The sequence below is a fragment of the Panicum hallii genome, chromosome 5 (genome assembly GCF_002211085.1).
Source record: "Panicum hallii strain FIL2 chromosome 5, PHallii_v3.1, whole genome shotgun sequence".
Lineage (NCBI taxonomy): Eukaryota > Viridiplantae > Streptophyta > Magnoliopsida > Poales > Poaceae > Panicum > Panicum hallii.
The window spans coordinates 29,462,399-29,473,434 of NC_038046.1; the positions used below are offsets into that span (position 1 = coordinate 29,462,399).

Sequence of the window (11,036 nt, forward strand, 5' to 3'; positions counted from 1 at the left end):
CTGAGACAACGCTCCTTGGGAAGACAAATGCACGAGGAACCAAGCGGAACAAATGCATTGCTTTGTTCCATTCACAACTTTTGCATTTTGTTCTGAGCTGCGAAAGATCTATCACATAAGTATCCGAAACCTCGTGCATCTTTCCCCCATGTTTCCATCCCACTATTTTACCTTCTTGCCCAAGTTTGCCATGACAAAAGGGAAAAAATAAAGAATGTAAAGTAATAAAAAAAGAAAAGAAATTTTAAGCACTTCAAACACTTCATGCACTCTGAGCTAATAAAGGTTTGAACTCTCCGATATTCAAATCGGAAGTGTTTTTGTTTCCACCCTTTGTTTCTTTTGTTAAAAAAATAGATACAAGAATAAGTGTGGGCGATCTCTCAAACTCATACTCACTCATTTGAGATCTCCCACAACCTGTTGCACAACATCAGACGGCCCAGTACACCGAAGAATGAGACAAATGGGATCTAGAGAGGGATGGCCGAACCTCTGGTTCGACTAAACCACCTCAGACTCCCCTCAGTTTTCCGTTCTTCCTCTTCAACGATGGTAGGTGCAACACAAACCTCTAACTTCCTGATTCTTGAGTTTAAACAAATTGCATGTTGATCACTAAAATTAAACTCAATGAACCTTGCCAATCTCCTCATGTTAAACATGCCTTTTCTATGGTTGGCTTGCATATTCATTATTCCTCACTTATATTCCTTTTACTTGTGAACATTCTATCATAGGGCAAGCATGTCATCTAAGTATTTGACGAATGAGATATGGAATGATGAATGGAACCTTGCTTCTCTCGGCAAAGTACTTGTGGAAATTTATCCTTCAAAAAAAAATAGCTTGACTCCTCAATGATGTTAAATTCCTACCAAAGCCATATGTTGATCTCATTGAAAACCTTGTACATTTGCTACTTTCTTTTGCATTAAGCTTTTTCAAATTGTTGTGACCCTTGTGAGAAACTCTTCATGCTTTCATGATCAAGATCACACATAATCCACCTTCATATGCTGACTTCTACACTGGAAGTTACGCAAAAATATGCCATGCATCCATCAAATAAATGCTCCTTGTGTTTTATGACTCTCTCCAATCACCTTTGCAAAAGATATGGGCTATGCAAAAAGAAGAAAAGAAAATAAGTATATGCTCAAAAGCATGAGAATAAAAAATAAAAGAAAGAAAGAAAGAAAAGATAGCCCATATCAAAAAAAGAGAAATAAAGCATAGAGAGAGTCATACAAAGGGAGTTCAAGTTTTTCATAAATTCCACACACTTGCACATCTTGATCAGATTGCATGACTTGCTTCTTCTCGGATCCAGTTTTTGACTTAGCAACATATGCAATGCAAGTATGCTTCCTTTTTATTCCCTACCCTGAGCTCCACAATGTCCTTATTAGAAGTGGGGAGAAAAGAGGCAAATTGATGCCTTGGTAAGAAACCATACACATTGAGCGATATGAGAGAATTATTTGAGGAGCAAGCCTATGCTTTGTTTCAAAAACCTTTTGAAAAAAACCTAGTTATTTGAGCAGGAGAAGTATGGAAGACTTTACTCTAATCCATTCCATTCCTCACTACCCAAGATGACATGACAGACACTTCAAAGTTCATAAGTAAAGGTGAGGCTTGGAATAACATATATGAAGGCATCATACCATTTGAGGAGATGGTCCACCTTAGTCCTCAAACCTTTACATGAGGACGAGCAAAGGGCTAAGTGTGGGGGTGTTTTTGATGGTCCTTAATTGCTAAATCTGACCATCAACTCCTGCAGAAAGCAGGTTCTGCAGTGAATAACAAGCACCAATTTAGAGATAGGAGTTTAATACTAATCATTTCCACAAGTTTTGGTGAATCACTGCTTTTAGGGACCACGCCTACATATGAAGGAAAGTCATGCCCAAACAAATGAAAAAGTACATTTTAGAGCATTCTATGTGAGCAGGAGAATTGGAGGGCCCATACCCTGAAGCAAATCAACCCAACAGGCCAAGAAACACACCTCCAACCAATCAGAGGCAAGCACATGGATTCAAGGACTCACAAATAGGACGAAATCATCTAAACTTATCGCCAACCACCCTGTACCCACTTGGGGACCCACCTGGCAATGTTCCAGACGAAAGGCAGCGCAAGAAGTAGCACCCAGGGGTCAGCCGACCCCCAAGGTCGGCCAAACCTAGACGGTCTTCCGTCTCACTCAATTTTGGAGGGAAGATCCCCCGTGCTCTCCCAAGGTGGTTCACAATGTTTCCATGTATAACTCCACCAGAAACCGACCTTGGAGGACTATATAAGGAGGAGGAGAGCCCCCATTCAACACACAACACAAGAGAAGAACAAGAGCTCCACTCCAAGGCGAAGCCCTACCTCCGTAGTGCTTAGAAAATAGGGAGAGAGTGAGAGTAGTTCGGGGGAAGTGCCGGCCTGTCGACACTCTTCCCCGGCCTTGTACCTCGACAGATGTTTCCTTTCTTAAGTAGGTATTTGTAATTTCCTATGGTGGTGAGTCTCTTGGTTAAGTAAGTTTACTCTTTACTTACTTGCGGGATCATTATCCGCTCTTGATCGGTTGCTTCTAGCTTAAGGACTTGAGTCTTAAGATGGAGTCTGGCCGGGGCTAGAAGTAGTAATTGATAGCGTAGACGTGGTGTCTAGGCTTGAAGTTACCTTTGTTTTCTACCGTTCCCCATGATCTATTAGGGTAGACAGCAGGTGGTTACAACCCTATCAGTCCCTTGTAGTCCCCCATGTTCGGGTTGGGCATAGAGCTAATAGCCTGATACACTTGATAGACCAGGTGTAAGCCGGTGCCCGAAATAAGAAAGTAGAGGTTGAACCTATCTTTACTAGAACTCTTAAGCCATATGAATCCTCTTTATCCTTGCCTACTTTATTCTTGTGTGTCCTTGGACGAACCAGTTAGAAGGCTAGTACCTTCGTTCCTTATGGAAATATGATACCCTTGAATACTCACGGGTGAAGTGCTACAGCTATATCTCCGTGCACTTGCGGATTATTCTATGAATGTTAAGAAATACCAACATCGTTCCTCCTCAGAAGAGATTCTCGATCACGAGCCTATTCACCTATACAGATAGCACACCATCAACCTCAGCTAGCATGGCCGAAAAATCGATCCGTGACTACTCCGCTCCATCGAGCTCCAATGTTCCAATTGGACCTGAAACCGCAGTCGGAGATGGAAACTTTGAGCTCAAGCCAGCACTCATCAACATGGTGCAAGCTAGTCCGTTCTGCGGCAAGATGAATAGGGACACCAATGCTCATCTCCAACACTTCTTGGAGATATGCAGCACATTCACCATAAGAGGTGCGTCCGTTGATGCCGTTCTTCTTTGGTTATTCACATTTTCATTGTTAGGGAAGGTGAAACAATGGTTCTATGCTGACCGAAATGCCATCAACACTTGGGAGAAATGCTCCAATGCATTTCTTGCAAAATTCTTCACGGTGGGCGAAACAAATGCCCTCCGAAACAAGATTTTCAGCTTCCAGCAAAACAATGATGAGTCCATCGTGGAGGCTTGGGAACGCTTCCAAGAGTACATTACTGCATGCCTACACCACGGCATGCAGATTTGGTTCCTAATTCAGACCTTCTACCATGGGCCCAAGCGTTCTGCGCGTGAGCATATTGATACTGCAGCTGGAGGGGCATTCTTTTCATTGGAAGTTGGCCCCGCCCAGCATCTGTGGAGAAAATAGCCACATATCAAGGATGGAGCGACGAACGTGCTCTAATGCACACTCATGGAGTCCATCAAGTTGATGGGATGGACATGTTGGCAGCCAAATTGGACCTTCTCATGAAGAAATTGGAGGCCCCAACACACGAGACAGCTCAAGCCATGGATGCTCGCATGAGTTGCGAGGTTTGTGGAAATGCAGGCTATTCATGAAACAATTGTCCTGAAACCCGTGAAGATGCATGCTACGTCAACAACAACGGTTTCTGCCCGAACAACTACAACAACAAGGGTGGAACTCAAGGCCAAACCTCACCTTCGATCAACCCCAGGGAGGTAACGGTTTCAATAATAATGGCAATAATTTCAGCAATCAGCCTTCCATCAAAGATCTTGTGCTAGGTCAAGTTAAAATCAATGAAGATATTAGCAAAAAGTTCCTTACAACCAATAAATCTTGAAAAGCATAGATTGAAAGATGGAATCCTTGTCTTCTGCCATGAAAAATCAATTGAGCTTTAATAAAATGATAGAAACCCAAGTATCTCAACTTGTTGCCTCTCTACCTCCAAATGAAATAGGGAGAATCCCGGGGCAACCTGAAAATTCTCCATGTGAAAAGATTAAAGCGGTAACCACGAGGGGAGGTAAATCCACTAGAGACCTGCCATATCCGACTAATGCAGCAGAAAAGAACAAGGAAGTACAGGCAGAAGAAAGCGAAGACGAGGAGAAAACGGAGGAAAACCCTTAGGAGAACTCTCCTCAAAGAACTCAGAAACAAATACCGGAGGGAAAACCGCTCCACACGAATTCTACGACACGACGCTACTACCTTCCCCGAGAAGAAACAGGAAACCCACTATAGATGAACAGTTTGTGAGGTTCCTAGAGGTAATTAAAAAGCTCTACGTGAATATTCCACTACTAGAGGCGATGCAGGTTCCGACATATGCAAAGTACCACAAAGACATCCTCAACAACAAACGGCCGAGGCCGACGACTGAGTTTGTCAAGCTGACGGAGGAATGTAGCGCCGCGATCCTAAACACTCTCCCAGAAAAGAAGACCCCGGATGTACCACCATCTCATGCTCGATTGGGACACAATATTTTGATCATGCTCTATGCGACCTTGGAGCCAGTGTCAGCATGATGCCCAAGGTAGTATTCGATAAACTAAATCATACTCTATTGTCCCCTACAGCTATGTGTTTGCAGCTAGCGGACCAATCGGTTCGCTACCCAGCGGGTATAGCGGAAGATATCTCGGTGAGAATCCGGAATTTCTTCGTACCCGTTGACTCCGTTGTGCTGGATATGGAAGTCAACACGACAACACCTCTCATCCCTGGGAGACCATTCCTGAGTACCGCGAACGTGAACATAGATGTCAGAGGAGGAGAAATCAATTTGAGCATAAATGGGAAGGAGGAGAAATTCGCCTTCAAGCCAAGGGTAGAAAAATGTTCAATGGTAAGAATACTTTATGGCAGGGGCAATATGCAGAGAATTGAAGTAACTTCTCCCAAGCCAAATACGGACATCATGGTCATCACAATGAAGGAGCATGGGGAGAATGAACAACGTCGTTAAGCAACCCGAACCTCGAAGAAGAAATCAAATGGCACGCCCAAGATGACTGAAAAACAGGAGCACAACAGAAGCCCACTGAACCAAAGAAAGACATCACACCAAAGAAAAATTAAAATCTGGCGCAAGAAAGAAACAGCCTCATCCGTGTCACCATCTCCAGGACCGGACGATGTTAAATCAAGCTAAACAAACGACGGAGAAGTCTAGCTCAAGGACTTAAAAACGCAAGCACTCGCCATGAGGTAAACTGGTTTGTATCCTTCATATTTAATTCCTAAATTTAATTTTTTGAATCAGCATGTTTAAATTTCGAATTCAGCAGCATCATTAGCTTAGGGAAAGAGAAAAGAAAAAAATTGGTGCTGGGGGTTCGGCCGAACTGCATGTGTTCGGCGGACCCTACGACCATGTGTTTTAGTGTGTTTTTCTGCAGAGGGGACATAGCAACGTGCAGGTGACAAGGCTGATCAAAGTTATGTGCAAAAGATGGTGATTACTGTTTGGCCGACCCCCCATGATTCGCCCAAAGCACTCCACCGTTCCTGCCATTTCACCACCGAAAGCAGCCCTTCCACCTGCAACTCTATCCATAGCTCAAGGACGTGGACAAACGAGCACCATGGAGTTCAGCCAAAGCACTCAGGTTCGGCCGTACCAGCTCCTCCCCCTTTTGCTATAAATCTAGGTGCTCATTGCCTCAGAAACTCACACCACAACTCGAACAAACAAACTCCTAGCTTTTGAGCACTTCTCTCCTCTCTTTCTCAAGCAACTTAGCGCTTGCTTTAGTAGTTCTCAGCTAAGAAAGAAAAATCCCAAAAATATTTTCAGTTTTAGTAGTTCCCAAATAAATTTAAGCTGAACGAAAGAAGGTTTGTGGAGGTGTTTAACCACACAAGAACAACTAACCGCTAATCCTATCTTAATTATCGTGTTAGTCCTTTAGGTATCAGCTAACCTTTCGCAGGAACCATGTCATGGGCATCAAAGCTAAAGAGTGGTGCGAAGAAGGCAATGCACATCAGGTTCAAGAGCAGGTCCAACAACGGTTCGCAGACGCCCACACACATCTCAGACAGCATGTCGGTGGACTCCATCCCTCTGCCAGGCCAAGGAGCAACATCAAGGAGAATCCGAGTCCTAAACGAGGAAGGACAAATTGTCCTGAGAACGGACCTGGAAAGATAGGCCTTCGCCATGATGAGAGACCGATTGTTTGAACATACTTGTGTTCTTGATGAGGAACTCAACCGGTATGGACAATGAGTTCAGGTCCGTCTTCCACAATGTTGGCTGGTCGGATTTTTGGAGTATTACAGAACCTGGTTAGAAACTTCTCACTCTTGAATTCCTAAGCACATTGTTGTCACCGACACCAGCTTAAATTTTCGTATGTTTAACGAAGAATTCTCTTGCACTTGGCGCACACTTAGCAATGCCCTGGGGTTTAACAAAAGATGCTCTATAGATGCTTATGAAAGTCTCCCCAACTTTGATACAAATAAATTCTAGGAGAAAATTTCTGGTCAAGAAAGTAGTAGAGCACCACGAACTAATGACATTCATAACCCCACATTAAACTTTATGCACCGTTGGTTGGCCATGACTTTGCACCCACGTTCTGATTTGAGGCCTATTAGAAATGATGAACTCCTGATCATGAACGCCATGGTAAAGAAATTAAGTTTTCACCATAAAATCCATGGCAGAGCAGTGGCGCTCCACTCCAACTCGAGTGGGCAGCATCGAGATGACTTCTTTAGTCACTCAAATTGAGTATGCTTTGGACATTCTTGATGGTGCCACGATCACATACCTTGAAAAAGAACGTCCTACAATTACTAGGGAACACTTTGTCCAGGGCCACATGCTTCGGGTGGCGGCCGATGGTTCTTTCATCATGATTTTTTACAGGGGTTATATAACCGAAGTCTCGCTGCCATGCATGAGACTTGGGTTATATGCCATAAAAAGACTAACCCATTCACTGGAAGAGGGGAGACCTCCTCGTCCGGAATGGAGAGAACTAGCTCGGCATAGTGTTTCAGGTGCAGGACCAACTACGAGGGCTAGGACCAGACGTATGAGAGAGACTGTAGGGCCATCCCGTCCTCAACCTCCACCACCAGAGACGTCCGCGACAGAGGCATCCCATGGAGCATACTCTGGAGGGTGGCACGTTGGGTCATATGGCTTAGGGTACACCAAAGGGGCATATCAAGGAGGACCTTCGCACCAGCAATTCAGTAGGATGCAGTCCGCCCGCTTCCCACCAAACTACTATGAGAGTATCTCACATGTGGTGGAGACAGTGGACGACACCAACACAAGAGTCGGGCGGATTGAGACGACCCTCAACGAAAACACAAAGATGATGAACGACTTCTTCGGTAGTTTGGGACACGTACGAGTAATCGACCAAGTTTGGGGGAGAGGCCCCCACCGTACGATGAAGCTAGCTAGTTGTATAATTACTTAGTTAATTTATCTTCTATGAAAAAAATGAAAAAAAATCTGAAAATTTTGAAAATTTAAAAAATATTTGCTTTTTGAAAAATAACTTCCAACTAGGACATGAATCTTGTTTATGCTCCTTTCTTTTGGAAATGATGAATATTGCTCTGTTAGCTTTCTGCAAGTACCTTGTTTAGAATGTGATACACTAGAAGTACTTGAATTACTGGGCATAAGTGAACCTGAAACTTTGTGGGAGCACATGTTAATCCAAACCTAAGTTGTTGAGAGACATGATATGGCTACATTTTGGTAGAGTTCCCTTATTGCTCTAGTAAGGTGAAAATCTTGGATGATTTATCTCAAAAATTAAAAAGACATGTTCCTCAGTGGTTATGAAATTCCTACCAAGGCCAAATACTTTACATGATAAACCACCATACAACCACTTAATTGTGTAAATGAGCTGAGTCAAATGTTGAGTCCTTAAGATGTATGCCTTCACGATCACAGATCATTCGTGTTCACCATTCTACATCAATCTAAGCCATCAAATAAATTTCCATGGTCTTCATCCTACACTCCATCCAAATTCCATAAAAAATTCCCTGCATGAAAGGACATGGACCATCAGTATTCAAAAAAATTGATGAGACACAAAAAAACAAAGAAGAATGAAGAGAAAAAGAAAAGTATGGTCCATGGTCCAAGAAAGGAAACAAAAAAATATCCATACAAAATAAGGAGTTCAAAAGACCAATGTTGCATGCATGAGTCCATCATCCCGAGATCACTTTCATCTTGATCAGAGTTTGAGTTGGCATACACCTCTAAAAGAACCAATCTTTGGCTTAGCAATACTTAAGTGAGTCTCATACTACCTACCCAAGCTCCACATAAGCCTTATAGATGTTGGATGTTGAGGCTAAAGAAAAGCTTTTGGAGAGGTTTATATACTACTTGAGCGATCGAGAGTACCATCCGAGGAACATTGTTTTCAAAAATTATCAAAAACTCCGAGATGGGATCCAAAATAGGCAATGAGTGGGATGATACTAAGATAAGCTGTTCTACCTTCCAACCGCCAAGGCAAGGTGAAACTATACACCCCCTAGGTATTAAGGTATGAAATTCACAAAAGCTAGGAAGTTCAAACGAAATAGAGAGTTGTGTTGTGCACAGGTTGTAGCAGAACCAACCTGAATTATACCGGCTCAAGTACGCGAGTCCACTCCAGAGGGCTCCGACGTGCTTCAAACGGTATAATCCCTTGGCCTGTCGGGTAACGTCCCGATAAACCACCGATACACAGGATCAAATAAGGTTACCTCACACGAAGGTGAGTCTAGAGATACAATCACCATCACATTTTACATCACAGAGAAAATTACATTACAAGGGTTTCCAAAAGAGGTACGAAGTTTCAAATTTAGAGAAAAGATTACAAACTGTTAAAACTATGTTTTTTTTAGCAGCGGAAAACATACGCGATGATTACAACACGTCGTTAAGACGGATGTCATGCTAAGCCCGGGCATGACATCACTCGATATCACCAGTGCTGGCTGGGGACGGATTCCATTCCACGGACCAACCTTCTGTAAGAGCACCGGGCCAAGGCAAGGGAAGAGTAGGGTCTTCAAGACATTACCTGCAGAACATATAACTAGCAAGGCTGAGTATACTAATAATCAGCAAGGCTTACCCGGGATTGGGTATACTTAGCCCATAACTAGACTTATGAAGGCTTATAATAGTTCTGGGTTAAGTTTTAGCTGAAAATCAACTAAGAGTAGATTCTTATTTTCAAGTTTTAGCTTTCAAGTTCTATGTGATTAACCATTCTAGATAAGCACTTACAACTAAGCAAGCAAGGTAGAGCTCTTTATCTCAACCATCAGTATTATTCATCATATAGTTGCTCTTGTTACTCTGTGTGATAAAGGGATTAAGTAGTCTCAATCATCGGGAGAGGCGGATGATTCTGAATCGAATTTAACCTTGCAAGGTAAACCTAACTCACACGCTTGAAACACCAAAGGGTCGTTTCGAAGCAACCGTTTACCTTTCATTCCGACTCGTGGATCAGAGCCACCACAAGCGACTGCAGGAACATACGCACTTCCAAAGTGCAGGACATACGTCTGTAGCGCGACTACAAAACCCGTATTCCTGGTTGCCCTTGCAACACGTATTTCCTCAGTCGAACATAAGTAACCAGAAGAAGCAAGACGAGTGGTGGGAGGTATGTCCACTCCTCAGGCCGATTGGTTACTAGGCTTACCGCTTACCATATTTCGCGGCATGTGGTTAGTACTTTCAAACGCTTAACCCCGATCGGCACACACTGCGACCTTATCAAAATTCAACAACATAGACGGGGTATCACCTCAACCATGATACCGCACAAAACTCCCGTCCGGCATCCTTATAGTGATAACAGGAATGTAAACATTACAATTCCTATATCGCGCGAGTGACAGGAAATCACCCGACTTCTACCGGTCCTATTAGCATAGCATCTAGTCGATATGACCTCAGGTGCAATACATTGGTTCCTAGGATTCATGCATCTAGGGTTTGAAGCAATTCCTAAGAACTTAATGCATAGAATACGTAAATAGATATAGATTGCAGTGTAATTAAAATAGTGGGTTATGTCCGGGGCTTGTCTTTACTGGTGCATCTGAAGTCAGAAATGTTAACATCTTCCGAACTTTGGTTCGGGGCTTCAGTTAATCCCTTGGTGATGTTCATTTGGTCTTCAGGAACATCCTCCGTAGACTTCTAGGAGATCTCGCAGGTACCGTTGCTGAAAGTAGTCGTATCTACATGTAATGCAACATTACATTCAAATGTGCACACAAAACTATTTTACTTCACAACAAAGTTGCAATTCAACATTCATTTAACAAGCTACTCACATAACAATCAAAAGAGATCTGAAACTAAACTTAGGTGAAGCTTTAGGGAGATAATTAATCAGAATCAGCTACATGTTGAGGGTTACAACAGAGCTGGTTGGAAACAACGAGGGTTTAGCTGATTGACGAGTGTATCAGGTTCCTAGACGATCGATGGAAGCATCGATTACTTTGGCAGAAGGATGATTCCTAAAGCAGTTGTCTTAACTGAGATGTGCTTAAGTGTTTTTCTAGGTAACTAGGTGTGGTTGTATCGACTCGATTACGTCAGCACAACTATTGAGTGACGCATAGCCGAATGGAGTGTGGTTAAGGGTGTGTGACCGATAAGTATAGAT

The 11,036-nt window shown here is 43.1% G+C and overlaps 1 non-coding gene across 1 annotated transcript; it reads right to left on the reverse strand.

The window, feature by feature from the left end:
* Positions 1–3,504: 3,504 nt before the first annotated feature.
* Positions 3,505–3,611, reverse strand: LOC112896046. The gene has a single exon (XR_003229336.1). It is a non-coding gene; the product is annotated as a small nucleolar RNA R71 (small nucleolar RNA).
* Between the last annotated feature and the right edge of the window lie 7,425 nt (positions 3,612–11,036).